This window comes from Oryctolagus cuniculus, chromosome 13 (assembly GCF_051225735.1).
Source record: "Oryctolagus cuniculus isolate XC-2025 breed Fujian yellow rabbit chromosome 13, ASM5122573v1, whole genome shotgun sequence".
NCBI classification, from domain to species: domain Eukaryota; kingdom Metazoa; phylum Chordata; class Mammalia; order Lagomorpha; family Leporidae; genus Oryctolagus; species Oryctolagus cuniculus.
In genome coordinates, this window is record NC_142879.1 from 109,468,208 (window position 1) to 109,487,531 (window position 19,324).

Genomic DNA, 19,324 nt, shown 5'->3' on the forward strand with positions numbered 1-19,324 from the left:
TGCGCATGTGGTCTGTCTCAGTTTTGAGAGAATCAGGACCTGGTGGCAGCACTGAGCACTGAGCCCGGCTTTTAAAGCAGCATCGTCCCACACTGGAGCACCTGGGCTCAGTGCCTGGCGCTGCCCCGGACCCCAGCTTCCTGCTGCTGCAGACCCCTGGGAGACACTGGGGGCGGCGCAGGCGGTCGCACTGAATTCCTGGCTCCTGGCTTCAGCACAGTCCACTCCCAGCCGTGGAGCGTGTTTGGGGAGTGAAGCAGCAGACAGGTGAAACTGTAGATGTGGATGCATGCATCTCTCTCCCTCCCTCCCCCTCCCTCTCCCTCCTCCTCCCTCTCTCTCTCCCTCTTTCTCTCTCCTTCTCTCTCTCCCCCCCTCCCTCTCTCCCCATCCCCCTTTCCAAAAAATGAAAGAGTCTAGACAGATCCTCATGTTTCCAGCTGCGGTTGGCTGTGGGTGAGGGATGGAGAGGGATGGGGCAGGACTGCTCTCGGTGGACGCAGCTCCTGTTCTGTAACCGCTCCTCCCGTGGGAGTTTCCCTGTGGGAAACGTGTGAGCAGCTTGGGGCCAAGGGGAGCACTCAGCTGTGTGATCAGGTATCGACAGTTTCCACTAAAAAATCTAAGTCGTGTTGTGAATGCGAGGTTGTCTGTTTTATCTGTTTGATCATCAAAAAGTGGACCTTTGTCTTGGTTGCCAAATGTCCTCTTGGTCCATCTTCTTTCGATGAGTCTCGGGCAAACCTCGCATCACGGTGTCTTTAATTGTTGAGTGCGTTACAGTGCTTTTCTCTGTTGGTACACACAGCACAGTCTGCAGAAGTGCTGAGCCCCTGGGCTGTGCATTGAACATTGACCATCTTGCTTGAGCCTCTCCGGTCTCAGGTGGCAGTAATGACACTGGGAGTGAGCAGTAGACCCTCGGATTGTGGAGCCTGGCTTCGTGTTGAGTGGTCAGCCAGCTCCTTCCCCACAGCCCTCTGCCCCTCCACCTGAGCCAGTTCTAACGCGGCATTCTGTGCCTGTTGTTAAAATGTCCATAGCTTTATTCCACAGGTGAGTCTTCACTCACGGCCATCTGAGGGCTCGCAGGGCTTGCTGGACTGCGTGTCCTTGTGTCTTTCTGAAGTGCTCAGCTGATACAGCATCACTGTTCACTTTGTGGGAGCTGGATGATACTGAGTATCCTTGCAGAAGCCGTTATTTGTGTTTGAACATGAAGAATAGATTGTAACCCTCGAAATCATAACATAGGAAACATTTTGTTTCACAATTCATTGTCCATGAATTTTTTTAAAAACAAAAAAGATTTATTTATTTGACAGGCAGAGTGAGAGAGTGAGCGAGATCTTCCATCTGCTGGTCACTCCCCAAATGGCTACAGCAGTCCATCCGGTTCTCCCACATGGGTGACAGGGGCTCAAGCGCCTGGGCCTTTTTCTGCTGTTTTTCCAGGCACATCAGCAGGGAGCTAGACTGGAAGTGGAGCAGCTGGAACTTGAACGGGTGCTCATAGGGGATGCTGACGCTGCAGGTGGTGGCCTAACCCACGGTGCCACAACACTGGGTGCATTCTCCATTACTTTAAAGACCGTATGTTTTGCTTATTCCTCTATGCTGACTCATTTTGCCAATAGGAAATCAGAGGAAAATGGCTTGTGTTTGCCTGTGGAGAGGCATCACCTCCTGTCTTTCTAAGGGGGTGACAGGTGAGGGGTTTTGAGAAGGGTGGTTTGAGACATCTGAAAGTCTGCTTAGGTTTGTCACCAGCGCTGAGTGTGGTCTTGTAAAAAAAGGATACTTTGCCGGCGCCGCGGCTCAATAGGCTAATCCTCCGCCTTGCGGCGCCGGCACACCAGGTTCTAGTTCCGGTCGGGGCTTCGGATCCTGTCCCGGTTGCCCCTCTTCCAGGCCAGCTCTCTGCTGTGGCCAGGGAGTGCAGTGGAGGATGGCCCAGGTGCTTGGGCCCTGCACCCCATGGGAGACCAGGAGAAGCACCTGGCTCCTGCCATCGGATCAGCGCGGTGCGCCGGCCACAGCGGCCATTGGAGGGTGAACCAACTGCAAAGGAAGACCTTTCTCTCTGTCTCTCTCTCTCTCTCACTGTCCACTCTGCCTGTCAAAAAAAAAAAAAAAAAAAAAAGGATACTTTGTCTTTCTAGGGCAACAGAGAAGTACAGTTGCATTAAAGTCTCCGACTACTCGTGGAAACAGGATGCTTTTTCTTCCTGTTAAGTCCTGTCTTCAAGAGAATCCTTGAGGAGTGGCGGCAGTGGGATTTCCAGCGCCCCCTGTCTGTGTCCGAGATGGGGGGGCGTTCCTTGTTATTCGGGAGGTGACCAGGTGGCCACAGGTGGATATTAGGTCATGCACCTGTGTGCAGAGTGATCGAGGAGTGGCGGTGACTGAGCGTGTTAGAGTCCAAGCAGGGGAAAGCCCCATTGGAAGGAAGTATCTGTCCTGACCCCTACCCTGCTGTGTCACCTTGCTTCCCCCAGAGGGCAGCAGCGGGTGAGGAGGGAGCCTTGGCCAGGCTCATCCCTGGGGAGTACATCCCAGGTGTGGTCTGTGCTGCCCTCCCTCCCCGCCATGGGAGGAGGGGGAGTTATCAGCTTTGTTGAAGGCTCTGGGGGCACGTTTTAGGCATCTTGAAAAATCAAGCGAAGCGACTGCGAGGAGATGGTGGAGGTGTTCGCTGTGGGAGTGGGGGTGGGAGACGAGGATCCTGCCGGCTGGCGTGCCGGCCAGCTTCCTGCCCTCGTGAGCTGTGCTGCAGGCTGCACCTGCGTCTGCTCTGCTGTGGGGTCTGCTCTGTGTGCATTTTCGTAGACGTGTTTACTGGCCCTGGCGTCCAGTGCTCCCCTCCCGTAGCTCTTTAGCGGGGTGGGGGTGGGGGGTGTCTTCTACAGTGAGAGGCCGTGGAGAACACCAGGCAAAGATGAATTCTGCAAATAGCCTTTTTGGGAGGTAGTCTTGCAGGATGCTTTGGTCTTGACTTGGGTCCTAGCCTGTCGGTTCTGAGAAGCGGAGAACCCTGAGCTGGGGGATGTTTCCCATTACCGTCATCTGCCTGGGTTTAGCAGGCTGATTGCTGTGTAAATATTTGCACATTCATTGCAGTATTTGTTTCTCCTCTGTAAGCAATCTGTATGGCATGCTGCAAAAATACTGGGCTGGGAATTTGGAGATGAAACTTTTAAGATATATTTGAAAAGCAGAGTTAGAGAGAGAGCTTCCATCCACTGGTTCACGCCCCCACCCCCACCCCCAGATGACAGTAATGCTCATGGCCGCATCCGTCCGAAGCCAGGCGTTTCTTTCAGGTCTCCCATGCGGGTGCTGGGGCCCAAGCACTTGGCCATCTTCCACTGCTTTCCCAGGTGCAGTAGCAGGGAGCTGGATCGGAAGTGGAGCAGCCGGGACTCAAAGGGACTCTGATGTGGGAAGCCCCGGTCACAAGCCTGGGGCACAACACCAGCCCCTGCTCTGTAGCTCTGAGCGCAGACCTGCTCTGAGACGGTGAGCCACGATTTGAGAGGCAGTGAGTGAGTGAGCTGATGATTCAGCAGACGGGGGATGGTCCCAGGACACAGCTCGGATATGCTCACAGGGACAGCACGGTGATGTGCAGGTGCACACAGACACGCGTGATTTATCACACGGAGACTCTGTGGGGCTTTGTGGCTGCCACTCTCCCTGTAGGGCTGCCCCTGCACCTGGCAGAAGGTCACTGCCCTCACTTGAGAGGCACGGGTGGCCGCGTGCCTGTTACACTCAGCGCTGAGTTTACTAAACAGGGCATGGGGTGCTCTCGCACGTGTGCCCTCTGAGGATGCACGAGAGAGATTTCTTAGTGGCAGGAGAAACAGCACAACTCTTCTTACCTGAATGTGCCTGGAGAGGGAATCCCTGGTCCTCAGGGCGGCTGTGGTCCTCACGTACCTGCCACAGACCTTTCTCCCACAGTGAGAGACCTCATGGGATGTGTCTTGAAGGTGCCATTGGCTTCATCTTTTTTTTTTTTTTTTGAGTTTAATTTTCTATTCCTGATTTCTGGATTAGTATTAAAACATGTTCCTGTGATAGGCAGATTTATAGCTGTGTGGTTCAGCGTAGAGGGAACCAACACTTTTCAGTCTGCAGGCTCCTTAATTCATTTAATTTCCAGATCCAGTTCGTTTCCTCTTGGGAAAAAATGGATTTGTGTTTCAGGGAGGAAGAGTTGTGGTTGTAGGCAGGATGCCTTTATAACTTGAAGCACTTCTTTTTATTTGATTATTTTTTTTAATTTGAGAGACAGTGAGCTTGCATCTGCTGGTTCACTCCTTAAATACCCGCACAGCCAGGGCTGGGTCAGGCTGACGCCCAGAACCCAGAACCCCATCCAGGTCTCCCAGGTGGGTGTCAGGGACCTAAGCACTTGAGTCCCCCAGGGTGCACATCAGCAGGAAACTGGAGCCGGACGCAGACCCAGGCACTCTGATCCAGGATGTGGGCATCTTAACTGGGGGCCAAGTGCTCCTGCCTCCTGCCTCTGACTGCTTGCTATTAAACCATGCTGGGTTTGATTTGATATGCCGCCGTGTCTGTGCGCGTGAGGTGGAAGCGCACGTCTTGGTCTGATTTGGGTATCAGGTTTGTACAGGCCTTTTGAAATGAGCAGAGAACTCTTTGAGGTCTTAATCGACTTTAATTTTGGAAGACAATTCAGCAGTGAAGCCATCTGAGCTTGGAGGTTTCTTTGTGGGAAAATTTGAAAATGACGAATGTGTGTTTGAAAACGGGGCGGGGTGGGCATTTGGCTTTGTGGTGAAGACCCCCGTGTCCCCAGGGGAGTGGGCATCGTTCCCAGCACGCAAGGGGGAGCAAGAAGTCAAAGCGGCACTGCTGTGGACATAGAATTATTCATTTAAGTGCATAGTTGAAAGCCGTAAAGTATTTATGCTTTGGAAGCCTCGGCAACGTGAATTTTTCATGGACTTTGTTGCAGTTCGATATGTTTTCCAGGCTCGGAAGCTGTCACTTTCAGCAGTCCTGGGGTGCGGGTTTGTGGGTCCAGGAGGGCACGCCTCCTGCACGGTGAGCTGCAGGGACCGCCGAGCCAGGTGTGGGAAGTGACTGTGGTGTGTCCGTCCTTGTTGCGGGTGGGAGACGGTCCGTGAGTGCTCCAGCGCCTGTCTCGGGACAGGACCCCGAGAGGGCTGTGCTGTGAGACGTGCGTGGGAGTCCTCAGGACCTGCTCTGCGGTTCTCTGGACCCCCTGTGGCAGCCCCTGGCTTTGGCCGGGGCGGGTGTCCGCTGGGGCTCTCAGCAGGCTCTCCTTGGCGTTTCCTCTCCCTGGGGGCGGGTCTCAGGCTGTGGAGAGGCACAGTGCACCCCCGTAGGGGATGGGGATGCCGGCTGGGGACCTCCTGGCCCCTCTGCAGACTGCTTGTAACTTCCTGAGTGTCGTCTTCACGTGGTGGGAAATTTGGGGACACTTCTTGAGCTGGTTCAGTGCTGCGAATGGTTCCCATGCCGTCCGCTTACACTTGGCATCTGAGTGCCTCAGAATCTCACCGTGGTCGTTGTTCTGGCATTCTGTCTGTCACACACAGCATTTTAAGTGTTTATACAGGGCCGGTGCTGTGGCGTAGTGGATAAAGCTGCTGCCTTCAGTGCCAGCATCTCATATGGGCGCTGGTTCAAGTCTTGGCTACTCCACTTCTGATCCAGCTCTCTGCTGTGGCCTGAGAAAGCAGTAGAAGATGGCCCAAGTCCTTGGGCCCCTGCACCCACATGGGAGACCCAGAAGAAGCTCCTGGCTTCTGATAGGTGCAGCTCTGGCTGTTGCGGCCATCTGGGGAGTGAACCAGAAGATGGATGGAAGACCTTTCTCTCTGCCTTTCCTCTCTCTGTGTAACTCTGACTTTCAGATACATGAATAAGTAAATCTTAAAAAAAAAAAGTGTTTATATACATTGGGATAGTTTGGAAAGTGTGTGTGTATGTTTTAAATATTTCTTTATTTGAAACACAGAGGTCTTCCATCCACTAGTTCATTTCCCAAATGGATGCAAAAGCCAGGACTTGACCAAGTCAAAGCCAGGAGTCAGGAGCTTCTTCCTGGTTTCTCATGTGGATGCAGGGGCCCAAGCACTTGGGCCATCTTGGCTGCTTTCCCAGACCATTAGCAGGGAGCTGGATTGGAAGTGGAGCAGCTGGGACTGGAACCGGCGCTCATGGGATGCCGGCATGTCAGGCGGCTACTTAAGCGGCTGCACTGCTGCACTGGCCCCGTTAGGGGTGATGTGTTGATAGTAGTTTCTTGATAAGAAGAGGAGACAAGTGCCGAGCACACCGCTGGGTGGGGTGCAGGCCTGAGTGTGACGTTTGTGATTGATAGCAGCACGATGCATGCTTGCTTTAGACCAACAGTTGGTGGTGTAAGAGCACGTGGGGCCGGCGCCGCGGCTCACTAGGCTAATCTTCCACCTGCGGCGCCGGCACACCGGGTTCTAGTCCCGGTCGGGGCGCCGGATTCTGTCCCGTTTGCCCCTCTTCCAGGCCAGCTCTCTGCTGTGGCCCAGGAGTGCAGTGGAGGATGGCCCAAGTGCTTGGGCCCTGCACCCCATGGGAGACCAGGAGAAGCATCTGGCTCCTGCCTTTGGATCAGCGCGGTGCGCCGGCCGCGGCAGCCATTGGAGGGTGAACCAACAGCAAAGGAAGACCTTTCTCTTTGTCTCTCTCACTGTCCACTCTGCCTGTCAAAAAAAGAAAAAAAGCACGTGGGGTGCATCAGGTGGGGGTGCTTCCCCGTCCTCACTGCCCGTCTGTGGGACACATTTCCAGGTGGGAGCAAGGCTGCTGCTTTTCCCTGCAGTGGTGCTGTGAGAATTCCACATCTGGGGCAGCCGCCTGCGGGTGTGACTTTTCCAACCCAAGAACATGTTTAGAAATGGCACCAATTCAGTGCAGGCATCTTTAGACTTTTATTTGCCGTTGAAAGTGTGGATTTCCTAAGCTGATTGGTGTGTATTTGAAGCAGTGTCTATTTGTGTTAAATATTTGAGAGCTCAAATTAAAAAAAAATTAGTTCAGGCCGGCGCCGCAGCTCACTAGGCTAATCCTCCGCCTTGCGGCGCCAGCACACCGGGTTCTAGTCCCGGTCGGGGCGCCGGATTCTGTCCTGGTTGCCCCTCTTCCAGGCCAGCTCTCTGCTGTGGCCAGGGAGTGCAGTGGAGGATGGCCCAAGTCCTTGGGCCCTGCACCCCATGGGAGACCAGGAGAAGCACTTGGCTCCTGGCTTCGGATCAGCGCGGTGCGCCGGCCGCAGTGCACTGGCCGTGGCGGCCATTGGAGGGTGACTGAAGTGTGTGAGTGCATGTGTGAGCGTGCACATGTGAGTTTGCATGTGCACACACGTGTGTGCCTGTGACTGAAGTGTGAGTGCACGTGTGAGCATGCACATGTGAGTTTGCATGTGCACACATGTGTGTGCATGTGACTGAAGTGTGTGAGTGCATGTGTTAGCATGCACATGTGTGCACATGTGAGTTTGCATGTGTGCGCGCGTGGAGTCACAGCACAGGGAAGCTACTTGGGTTCTCGAGTCGGGAGTGTCCGTTGCAGGCATAGTGAGTTTTGTTCTGGCATGCAGTGTGGGAGTTGGGAGAGGACGGACTGGGGGCAGAAAGATCTTAGACACTTCAGAGTGCCCGAGTCACCCTGTGTGCACAGTTGGGTCATTCTTTAACACAGGAAAGACGGCCCCCTCGTTGCTATGTTCAGATCTGCTTCAGCGAGGCGGGTTTCGACCCCTGTGCAGGGAGCCAGGCAGACGTTTGTTGGGCTTCCGGGTGGGAGGGGCCTGGGCAGGCTTGCCCTGGCTGCACGGGGTGGGGGGCGTGACACAGAGCCCTCAGTCAGAGGCCGCAGCTGACCTCGTGTGAGGGGGTGGGGGTGGGGCCAGCTGCTCCTCAGATGTGGTTCCCGCTCACCACTTTGATCTGCTCACCGGGCTCCTGTGGGCACCTGAGCTGGGGGAGCCTGTGCCTCCCGCGCCCCAGGGGACTGAGCAGCCCACCGTGCCGTCTGCCGTCGGTGGGCTCACGGCGCCCCTTGGACCTGGTGCTGCTCCTTTGCTGTGACCGGCAGTTTGCTGAACTTGCCGGCTGACTGCTGGCATAGCAGAGGCTGGAGCTGATTCCTGGTACGCAGAGAGGCCGGGAAGCTGCCGGCAGCGGGGGGCTCCCGGTGCACCCTGCGGCTGTTCCTGGGTGTGCATGAGCTCGGTGTAGGGAAGAGGTGGCTGAGGAAGCTCAGTTGGGGCAGAAATGCGTGAGGTGCCTGCAGGAACCTCCCTCAGGTCCAGTCCAGACACTGCCGAGGCTGAGAGCGCGGGCTTGCCTTGGGGGCCCGCAGGGTCCTCACCTGAGTCGGGAGACGCTGTCCCCGGGGACATGTCAGCAGTGCTCCAGAACGTGTCTGTTGGCAGAGTGACTGCTTCAGTTCCAGCCCCTGCGCATGGCCATGCGGGCCCCACGCCGGCCACACCTGAGCATCACCTGGTTGGCGCTCCGGGTGCTCTGACCCAGCCAGGGTGGAGACGGGTCACCCCTCGCGGGAGAGATTGACACTGGGTGTTCCCGCCCCACGCGGGGCGGACTTCATGTGTGTGACGCTTAGTCATGCAGTTGAGGAAGGCGGGGACTTTTTTTTTTTTTTTAATTTGAAAACCCTGGCTCATAAAACAACTCAAACTGAGCAGTGACTAAGTGCCGCGAGCGGTTTGAGGTGCTCCCCAGGTCTGGAACAGCCCCATGGGGTAGGGCTGCGTGTTCCTCCACTCCTCAGATGAGGAAACTGAGGCAGGAGGCACTGAGTCATCACTCTGTACCCTGGCAGGAGCCCTGTGGCGCATGCGTGTGTGTGTGCACCCTGTGGTTCTGTGTGCTGTGGTCAGCGCCAGATTTCTTGTGCTTTATTGGGATTAGGAACAAGGAAGCCTGTTACATACAGTTTCCTTTTTTTCTACTCGCAAGCTTAGGTTATTAGCAGATCCGGGATTTCTTTTACTAGCTAATTGGCGATGTCTGAGCTCAAAAAGCTAACAACTAGGGGCGCTGCAGGGACGTGACCATGCTGGCGGCGGCATCGATCGTGTGGGCAGAAGCCTGGGCAGGCTTTCAGAACGGGCACTGTCAGAGGGGGCCTGCTGCACACAAGGAGGACCTTGGAGGTCACCTTGCAATGTCCAGCTGCATCGATTTTTTTAAAAACTGTAAAAATAGCACTGTGTAGAATAATATTTAAACGATGCAGCAACCTCTGATTTCCTGTTTATTTTCTCGTGAATACTTAACATGTACTGCATTTTCTTAAAAAAAAAAAAAATCCTTGTTATTTTCATTTGTTTGAAAGACAGAGTGGCAGCTAGAGATACGGAGGGCTTGAGGGCTTCCATCCACTGGCTCAGTCCCCAGTGGCCCGCAACAGCCAGGGCTGGACCAGGCTGAAGCGGGGAGCGGGGAGCTCCATCTGGGTCTCCCTTGTGGGTGGTAGGGGCCCAGGCACTTGGGCAGCATAACCCAGAGTGTGCATTGTGGGGAAGCTGGATCAGAAGCGGAGGTGGGGCTTGAACCCAGGCGCTGTGATGTGTTCTGAGTGGCGGCTTCACCTGGTCAGGTTCTGATTGGAGTGTCCCCACCCTGGATGGGACGTCTCCCTTAAGGACGCCTTTCTCCCTGCGGTGTGAAGTTCCAGCCCCTTCGGCAGAGGAAGAGGAGGCTGTTGGCCTGTGTGGCGCCCTCTGCTGGCAGCCTTGGGTTTTGCCAGCAGTGACAGAAGTGGCTCTGTGACGTTCCGGGAGCCATGGTTTTGAGATTGAGGCCGTCTGTGGCTTTGGAGAATGTGCTGGAAGGCTTGAGGGGCAGGAGTGCAGCGTGCGGGAGTCTCAGGTGCCGGTGCCGAGTGTGGGGCAGCCCTGTGAGTTCAGGCCACATGGCCAGGCTGTGTTTCAGTCCGCACAGTGGGATGGCTCCATGGCTGCTTCCTGTGACGGTCATGGGCAAAGACCCGGGCAGCAGCATTGAGCCGGAGACTCCAGCCGGGCTTCTGTGTCGGCGTCTTTGGTGGACGTTGTGGGGTGGGATTTGGTGGCGGCGGGGGTGGGGGTGCACGTATTTCCACGGAGAGCCTCTTGCTGGTTTCTTCATCATTTAATAGACGGTCCCTGGCAGGCCTTGGGACGCCCCGCACACATCTTTTTCATGGAAGTTGGAGCAGCACTGAAGTTTGGTGCTGGGCTCCCGTCTCCTGCTGCTGTCTGAATCCAGTCCTTAGCTGTCCGCCTGCTTCTCCAGCCGTACCCTGATGGTGCAAGCCCGAAAGGTGACAGCACCGGGAGATGCCCGTGCGGTGGGCAGCACGCAGGTGCCATGGCCGCACTGCCAGTCACCGGGTCACCACGCTCACCCTGGCAGGTGTCCACTGTCCCCGGGGGGCGCTCAGGTCTCCCCAGTGTCCTTGTCCGTGTTCCTGCCCTGTTTGCCTCTTGTTTTTCTTCTCTTCTCGTGGTCTATTTTACACCTGGTTTTCCCACAGTTGTTTGACTCTGCCAAGACCGGATGGAGGCACAGGAAAAAATAATAACTTGATTTGAGCCTTAGGATTCTGCTATTTTTAGAGTGCGACCTCCCCAAGTACTGTCTGTCCTTCATGGAGCGTGAGGTGGTGTGAAAAGCTCGCGTGGATGTGGTGATGTTCCCGAGGCACACTTTCACAAGGGTGTCTGAACAGTTGGTGCCCATTTAGGATGAAGCGGCCACCGTTCCCTTTCTGGTCTGTTGGGGCGCAGGTTTCTGTTTAAGTGCCCTCCTCATTAGCCTGAACCATGTTGGTTTTAGTTCCTTGGTTTTTTTTTTTTTTTTTTTTTTTTTTTTTTTTTTTTTTTTTATGGTGAAAAAACATATATTTAGAATTAGCCAGCTGGACTCCGTTCAGATGATCCCAATTTTGTTGGCAACGTCCAGAGCATCATAGTCCGGAGCCAGCCGCACATACGCCTTCTTCTCTCCGTCAGGTCTGATCAGGGTGTTGACTTTGGCCACATCAATGTCATATGTCATAGAGTTTCTTCACAGCTTGTTTGATCTGGTGCTTGTTGGCCTTGACATCCACAATGAACACCAGTGTGTTGTTGTCTTCTATCTTCTTCATGGCCGACTCCGTGGTCAGGGGGAACTTGATGATGGCATAGTGGTCAAGCTTGTTTCTCCTGGGGGCGCTCTTCCGAGGGTATTTGGGCTGCCGTCGGAGGCGTAGCGTCTTGGGCCGCCGGAAGGTGGGGGACGTGCGGATCTTCTTCTTCTTGTGGCTGTGGACGCCTTTCAGCACTGCCTTCTTGGCCTTCAAGGCCTTCGCTTTGGCTTCGACTTTAGGAGGGGCAGGAGCTTCCTTCTTCGCCTTCGGCGCCATCTTGGTGAAAAGCGGTTTTAGTTCCTTGTAAACCTGTGGCTTTGAATTATGTGAGCGGGACGATCATTGAAGGCAGTGATTTTGTTCACGGTGTGGTGGGCTTCTCCTTTCTAAATGTCTTGGGAATGTCTCAGTGATCTTTGGGGAATCAACCCGCATGGTAGCGTGGCCATAGGTTTTGTTCTAGGCGAGTTCAAAAGAAATCTGGACGTGGCTACTAATTATTTCCAGGGCAGATTGTTTTGTGAGTCAGAAAACACAAGAATGCCAGTGTCAGCATTGCCGGCTGCCTCTGTTTACTGCTTGCTCCCTCGAGCCGGGGCTGAAGTGCTGGTGCCGGCCCTGTTCTCCGGGGCGTCCGAGCGGCGGCTGCAGGAGTGTGCGGTGACCAAGCCCTGCCGGCATCGCCTGGGAGCCGGTTCCCTTTTCCACATGTGTGGCTGTTGTCTGATGTTAGATGCGTCACACTTGGAGCATTCGTTACTCGGCTGTGATAACTGAAGCTTGGATGTCTTGCACTTAGAGTTGAAATTCCTCACCCAGATCTCAGGTTGGCTTGACATGGAAACACCTTGTGGTGGGGGGAGCAGACGGGGGCCTGGATTGAGGCTCACGCAGCCAGAGCATCCACGGCGCCCAGATACAGGACGTGGAGCTTGGTGGGTGCTGACGCGGCGTCACAAGCGCAGAGCTCCCCATCCGACCTCCCGGTGGGTCCCAGTGGCAGTGCACAGCCGATGCCCTGTAACGTGACCCCGCCAGCAAAAGGAATCTTGTGTTTAGACTTGGGTCCCGCCCCCGAGATGGGTCACCATGTAGACGCACGTATTCCAAAAGGAACAGCCCCTGAGATCCAGCAGCCGGGATGCCGAGTGTCGCCGCCCTGGCTGTGGCAGGGCGCCAAGCAGGTCGGGCCGCAGAGGCGGGCGGGGCTCGTGCTGCCCTCCAGGCGCACGTGCGTGGCCTCACTTGCCCGGCGAGTTCTGTGTTGCTTGGCGGGGCTCGTGGAGCTGCTCTGGGTCTCGGGTAAACAGGAAGAGCTGCAGTGGCCCACCACGGAGGAGCCGGCAAACAGGAGGTTCCCCAGAAAGGGTGGGGCTACACACAGATACGATTACACATCCCTACACTATACGAATACAGATACCTACACGGATACGAATATACATCCCTACACGGATACTATTACATATACAATACACGGATACGAATATACATCCCTACACGGATATTATTACATATACAATACACGGATACGAATACACATCCCTACACGGATACTGTTACATATACAATGCACGGATACGAATACACATCCCTACACGGATACTGTTACATATACAATACACGGATACGAATACACATCCCTACACGGATACTATTACATATACAATACACGGATACGAATACACATCCCTACACGGATACTATTACATATACAATACACAGATACGAATACACATCCCTACACGGATACTATTACATATACAATGCACGGATACGAATACACATCCCTACACGGATACTGTTACATATACAATGCACGGATACGAATACACATCCCTACACGGATACTGTTACATATACAATACACGGATACGAATACACATCCCTACACGGATACTGTTACATATACAATGCACGGATACGAATACACATCCCTACACGGATACTATTACATATACAATGCACGGATACGAATACACATCCCTACACGGATACTGTTACATATACAATGCACGGATACGAATACACATCCCTACACGGATACTATTACATATACAATGCACGGATACGAATACACATCCCTACACGGATACTATTACATATACAATGCACGGATACGAATACACATCCCTACACGGATACTATTACATATACAATGCACGGATACGATTACACATCCCTACACGGATACTGTTACATATACAATGCACGGATACGAATACACATCCCTACACGGATACTGTTACATATACAATGCACGGATACGAATACACATCCCTACACGGATACTGTTACATATACAATGCACGGATACGAATACACATCCCTACACGGATACTGTTACATATACAATGCACGGATACGAATACACATCCCTACACGGATACTATTACATATACAATGCACGGATACGAATACACATCCCTACACGGATACTATTACATATACAATGCACGGATACGAATACACATCCCTACACGGATACTATTACATATACAATGCACGGATACGAATACACATCCCTACACGGATACTATTACATATACAATACACAGATACGAATACACATCCCTACACGGATACTATTACATATACAATACACAGATATGAATACATATACATGCATAAAGAAGTGGGGAGCAGAGGAGGTTACAGCCCCAGGGTAATCAAACACGCCCCCCTCCCTTTTTTTTTTTTTGAATTTAAAGATTTGTTTTATTTATTTGAAATGCAGAGTTAGAGAGATCTGCCATCTGTTGGTTCACTCCCCAGATGGCCTCAATGGCCAGGGCTGGGCCAGGCTGCAGCCAGGGACCTGGAGCTCCGTCCTGTCTCCCACACAGGTGCAGGGGCCCAAACACTTGGATCATTTTCCACTGCTCTCCAGGCGCTTTAGCAGGGAGCTGGATCAGAAGCCGAGCAGCCAGGACTCGGCCCTGTGCCCATATGGGATTCGGGCACTGTAGGTGGTGCTTTACCGGCTACGCCACAGCACCGGCCCCCGAACAACCCTCTCCTAGTGTGGTCTGGGGGCCTCCAAATGCTTTTTTCTCTTCAGACTTCAGTTCTGAGCCTGCGGCTGCCATGCCTCTGACGGCTGTCACGCCTCTGACGGCTGTCACTGGGTTGGGGTTGAGCACACGGGGTTCCTGTAGCCTCAGGACGGGCTCCCCTCCACGTCCCTGCTGCTCTGGGCCATGTGGTGATGAACACGTGCCTCTGCCCGGTCCCTTGGGCGTCCCCTGGCACGGCTCTCCCAGGCGTCCGGAGCCGCTGCAGGTGCCCAGTGCCTGCAGAGCTGGAGAGGTGAGCTCGGGAGGCACAGAGCGTGTGTGGGGAGGCTCTAGGTGGGTGCGTGCCTGCGTTAGAGCTGCTCGCAAGGCCACACTTTATGCCGGTACCCGAGGTTCTCTCGTTTCTGCTTAGAGACGAAAGCCGCCCGAGTGTGTTCAGTCTTGGTGATAAAGCGTCATGAGAGCGAGACAGGAACCTTGGAGATAATCCAGCCCCTGATTTTCTCTCCCAAGGCAGCGGTGCCACGGGGAGGAAGGGGTTGTGCAGGGTCAGCAGCCTCTCGCAGCTCGGTCATCTGTTGCCTGGTCTGGAGGGGAGGGCTGGGTGTGCACCCCTGACCTACCCTTGTCGCCCGGCCGGCGGCTTCCTGCTGAGCCTGTCCTGGCCTCACCTCCACCTGGCCCTGCTCCTCCTCCTGCGATCCTCTATGGGGACATGTTTCATTGTTGCAGCGAGTCTGTTTCGCACTTTAATTACTAGCTGTGGAATTCTGTTTTGCCAGAGTCTGCACACAGCTAATTTGTTGCTCTGCTTCTGTGCAGGATTTTTATCAGACTTTGCAGCATCCTGTGCGAGCCCGGCCTGGCACACTCCTGGTGTGCGCAGTGTGCTGGTTTTGAGCTTCCATGGTTTCCCTTAGTCTGGGCGTCTTCTGACTGATACTATCTATCGTAACCTCGCTCAGGTTTTTGAAAAATTTATTTCTTTGAAGGGCAGAGTTACAAAGAGAGAGAAAGAGAGAGAGGTCTTCTACCTGCTGGCTCACTCCCCAAATGGCTGCAGCTGATAGAGTTGGGCCACATTGAAGCCAGGAGCTTCTTCCAGGTCTCCCGTGTGGGTGCAGGGACCCAAGGACTTGGGCCATCTTCCACTACTTTCCCAGGCCATAGCAGGGACCTGGATCAGAAGCGGAGCAGCCGGGACACAAACTGGAGCCCATATGGGATGCCGGCACTGCAGACGGCGGCTTTACCCATTGTCCCACAACGCCGGCCCCTATCATCTCTTAAAAGCAGTTCCTTGAAGGTGCAGGTGATTGAAATTCAGGTATGAGGATAGAGAGCTGGCCGTGCATTTGAGGGTTAGGAAACTACATGGACTAACATACGGCTCTCCTGTGTGTCTTTCCTGCCCTCAGAGTTTTCCTCACTTTAGATGGACGCTGTTGGGGCCTTTCAGGGAAAATTTTACTGGCCACAGATATTTTGAAACATCCGTCATCACCTAGTGTCCTGGGGTGGGAGCTGTGTTTGGAGAGAGTCCCCATGGTTTGTTTCGCTGGACTGGGGATTCTGGCAGGGTGATTGGCCTGGTCCAGCACCTGCTGAGACTCCGCATTCGGCGACGTCCTCGGGCAGTCGTCACAGAACACGCTGATAGAGACCCACAGGTGGCGGTGTCTCAATGGGGCAGTCCTGGCGCCGGTGAGCGGCACATAACCCGTGTGTTTGCAGAGCGCATGCACAGGGCTGCCTGTGAACTGGTCACGGTGATGACTGTGCCACGTGCTCCCGGTGCCGCAGAGTTTGGGCAGAAGACCGTGACCAGGAATGGACATGGGGGCAGGGGACGGGGCGGCTGCTCAGGAGCTGCAGACGGTCCCTTGTCCGGTTCTGCTGCTCTGCCCGTCTTTCCCGAGAGCTGCTGTGTGCTCCTGGCCTGAGGAGGTGTCCTCCATCACGAGAGGTGGGCGGGTCTTCAGAAGATAGCATCGCAGGTCCCTCCCTCTGCTGGGCAGGGACGGGAGCCCCACCTTCAGCCCCAGCTGTCTCCGGGACACCCGGCACGGCTCCTGCTGCACCTGCTGGGTGGCTGTAGCCAGGTCACAGTCTGGGGATGTGGTGCTGTGGAACCCTCACCAGGATGCCGGCGTGTGCCGGGTGCGAGTGTTGGGACCACAGGCTGCAGCTGGACGCTTGTCTGCCTAGGCTTCCCAAGGAGAGAGCTGAGGTGGGTGCCAGGACCCCGTCGGATTCCTTTTTTTTTTTTTTTTTTTTTTAATTATTTTTTATTTTCCCCGTCCGTCTGTCCTTCCTGGGCTGGCTCAGTCGAGGACTCTGCTTTAGGCTGGGCGCGTTGGTATCAGCAGGTGTAAGGAATTGATTCTGCTTTCTCAGTGATGGGAGAGGGCTTTCTTAATAAAAAGGGAAGATGGGTTTGAATTAGAAAACAGGAGGGAGATAAGGAGGGGGGCTTGGGGTGAAGTTTCCGTTTGTTTTGGGGTTGGGAGCTACTTAGGATTCGTGGTATTGCAGTGAGGTTTTCACTGTGGGTCAGGAAGGCTCCTTTGGGTCTCAGTCAGCCGCTGGGCTGGTGCCAGCCAGCTTTAGGGACCTGCTGGGGTGGCTGTGGGGAGTGATTTGTTTGATGGATATGCGAGAGATGTTGAACCGCTGAGCCAGCTCTCAGGCGCATCCTACAGTGCAGTAGGAATTGTCCCTGCGTGGGGGCCCTGGGACCCTGTTAGGTGTTCCTGTTAACAGTTTACTTTTATCTATTGAGGGGGAGGGGAAGAGGGCCCATCTGCTGGTTCACTCCCCAGATGCCTGCCTGCAACAGCCAGGGCTGGGCCAGGCCAAACCTGGGAGCCCAGAACTCCATCCTGGTCTCCATCCGGGTGGCAGGGGCCCAGCTGTTTGAGCCATCACCTGCTGCCTCCCAGAGTATGTGTTACCAGGAAGCTGGATTGGAAGTAGAGGAGCCAGGACTTGAACCAGGCACTTGGATGTGCCACACAGCCTGCCCCCTATTGTGTATATATATATATATTTAAATATTTATTTATTTATTTGAAGGAGCTACAGAGAGAGGGGGCAGAGAGCGAGCTTCTGTCTACTGGTTCACTGCCCAAGTGGCTACAGTGGTCAGGGCTGGGCCAGGCTGAAACCAGGAGCCTCTTCCAAGTCTCCCATGTGGGTGGCAGTGGCCCAAGCATGAGAGCCATCTTGCAGTACTTTTCCCAGGCCATTAGCAGGGAGCTGCATCGGAACGGAGCAGCTGGGACAGGAACTGTTGCTCACATGGGATGCCGGGGTGGCAGGTGGCGACTTTACCTGCTGTGCTGCAGCTCTGGCCCTGTGAATATTTCTGGTCTCTCTTCTTAGGTCTTTAATGGGTAACTTGTGGGGAAGCCTTTCTTATCTTATAGAACTTGGTCAAGTTTACTGCCTGGTGGGCGGTACAGTTGTCATCATTGTCCCCCCCATTCTAAGTCTGAAACAAGAGTTTTTTCCCTTGGTCATTGCCTTAATTCCTCCCCTGCATGCGCTTCACAAACCTGTTGACCCCCCTGGAAGAGGCAGAACCTGGCGCTGATTTCCAGGTCAGAGTCAAACCCGAGCTTAGCCCTCCTTGGTTTGCTTGTCGCCTTTTGTTCCAGGGCCCTCTGTCTGCTCATCTGTGCAATGGAGCTGCACGCGCCAGGAGGCTTGGGGCTGTCACCCACCGTGGTGATGACTTCCGAGCAGGCACAGCCCCAGCGGCCTCCTTGCTGGTGCCGATGGGTGCAGAGCTTGTGGCTTTGGGGCAGGACGTCCTGTGGGTGCTGAGTCGCTGGCACATGAGCGTGGCGATGTCTCATGGCCACCACCTCGCCGGTGTCCGCCTTCGCTGAGTAGCTCGCCGGGTGAAGTGCTTCCCGCCCCCCACTGGGAGTGGGACCAGGAGCTTCCTGCACTGGGATGGGAGCAGGTTCATCCAGGTGTGCTCTCACCTGTGCAGCAGACAAAGGTGTTCCCCCTGCGGCCTGCGTTCCTTTCGCGGAGTGGGCAGTGGAGCTGAGCAGCCGCGGCGTGGGCAGGGGGCGGGGAGGGGGTCCCACGTTGTGGCCTGGTGTTTCTCTTGGCCCTGGGAGAGCGGGAGCCTGTGTGTGTTCATTGTTCTCTCTGGGGCACATTCCTTCCATTGGCCCCACACAGATAGTATTTTAGTTTTTCCCCGAGTGCACATTATTTCGACAACGCAGGCTTTGTTCTTTGTTCTGAGCTAAAGGAGAGCTGGAGGTGGTCCGTGCCTCTGGCATCATGTCCAGGGGCAGGGGCAGGGTCTCGGTGGCCTGTGCCACACAGTGGTGGGTGTGGGGATAGGTGGGATCAGCTGACTATGGTGGTCATTGGGCTGTGGGGATGAAGGCGTTGGAGGAGTGTGGACAGCAGACAGAAGCGTGCGGCCTCCTTGGTTCAGACCCACATAGGGAGCGTGGAGTGCAGGACGGCCAGGCAGCCTGGAGGGGACGGGGTGGGGAGCCGTAGGGGTGGACTCAGCGAGGGGTGGGCATCTGACCTGTGGGAGATGGCTCCTGTGACATGACTGTGACACCCAAGGGACGTTTTGTGGACATTGGCTTATTGCCACACGCAGGGCAGGACCAGAGGGCTGGGAGTGTGGAGGTGATGAGGTCATTGCGAGGACAGGAAGAAGGGTGGGCAAGAAGACGTGTGCTCCCGAGCTCTCCAAGGGGATTGCAGAGAAAGGTGGTGTGCACGTGTGTCCCGGGAAGCCGGAGAGCACACAGGGGCTGCCCGTCCCTCACAGGGCGGTTTCTGTCTTGTCTCCTGTTCTGTTTGAACTACCGAGCACGTGGCGTCCACAGCCTTCGGAGGACAACGTTTGAGCTGCTGTGTGGTGGTTTCCTCGATTGGGTGTACTCAGCTCTCATGTTTACTTGAAAGTCAAAGTTACAGGTGGAGAGAGAGAGAATGAGAAATCTTCCATCCGGTGGTTCATTGTCCAGAAACCCACAGTGGTCAGGGCCAAGACCCAGCTTCATCCGGGTCTCCTGTGGGTGGCAGGGACACAAGCACTGTACCATCTTCCGCTTTTTTCCCAAGCCATTAGCAGGGAGCTG

At 54.8% G+C, this 19,324-nt stretch overlaps 1 protein-coding gene and 1 pseudogene across 26 annotated transcripts in view; one reads left to right on the top strand and one right to left on the bottom strand.

Moving 5' to 3' along the window:
• The window catches only part of PARD3 (par-3 family cell polarity regulator), a 514,965-nt gene that overhangs the window by 53,278 nt on the left and 442,363 nt on the right, over positions 1–19,324 (top strand). The window lies entirely within an intron of this gene.
• Positions 10,961–11,476, bottom strand: LOC138845050 (large ribosomal subunit protein uL23 pseudogene; annotated as a pseudogene).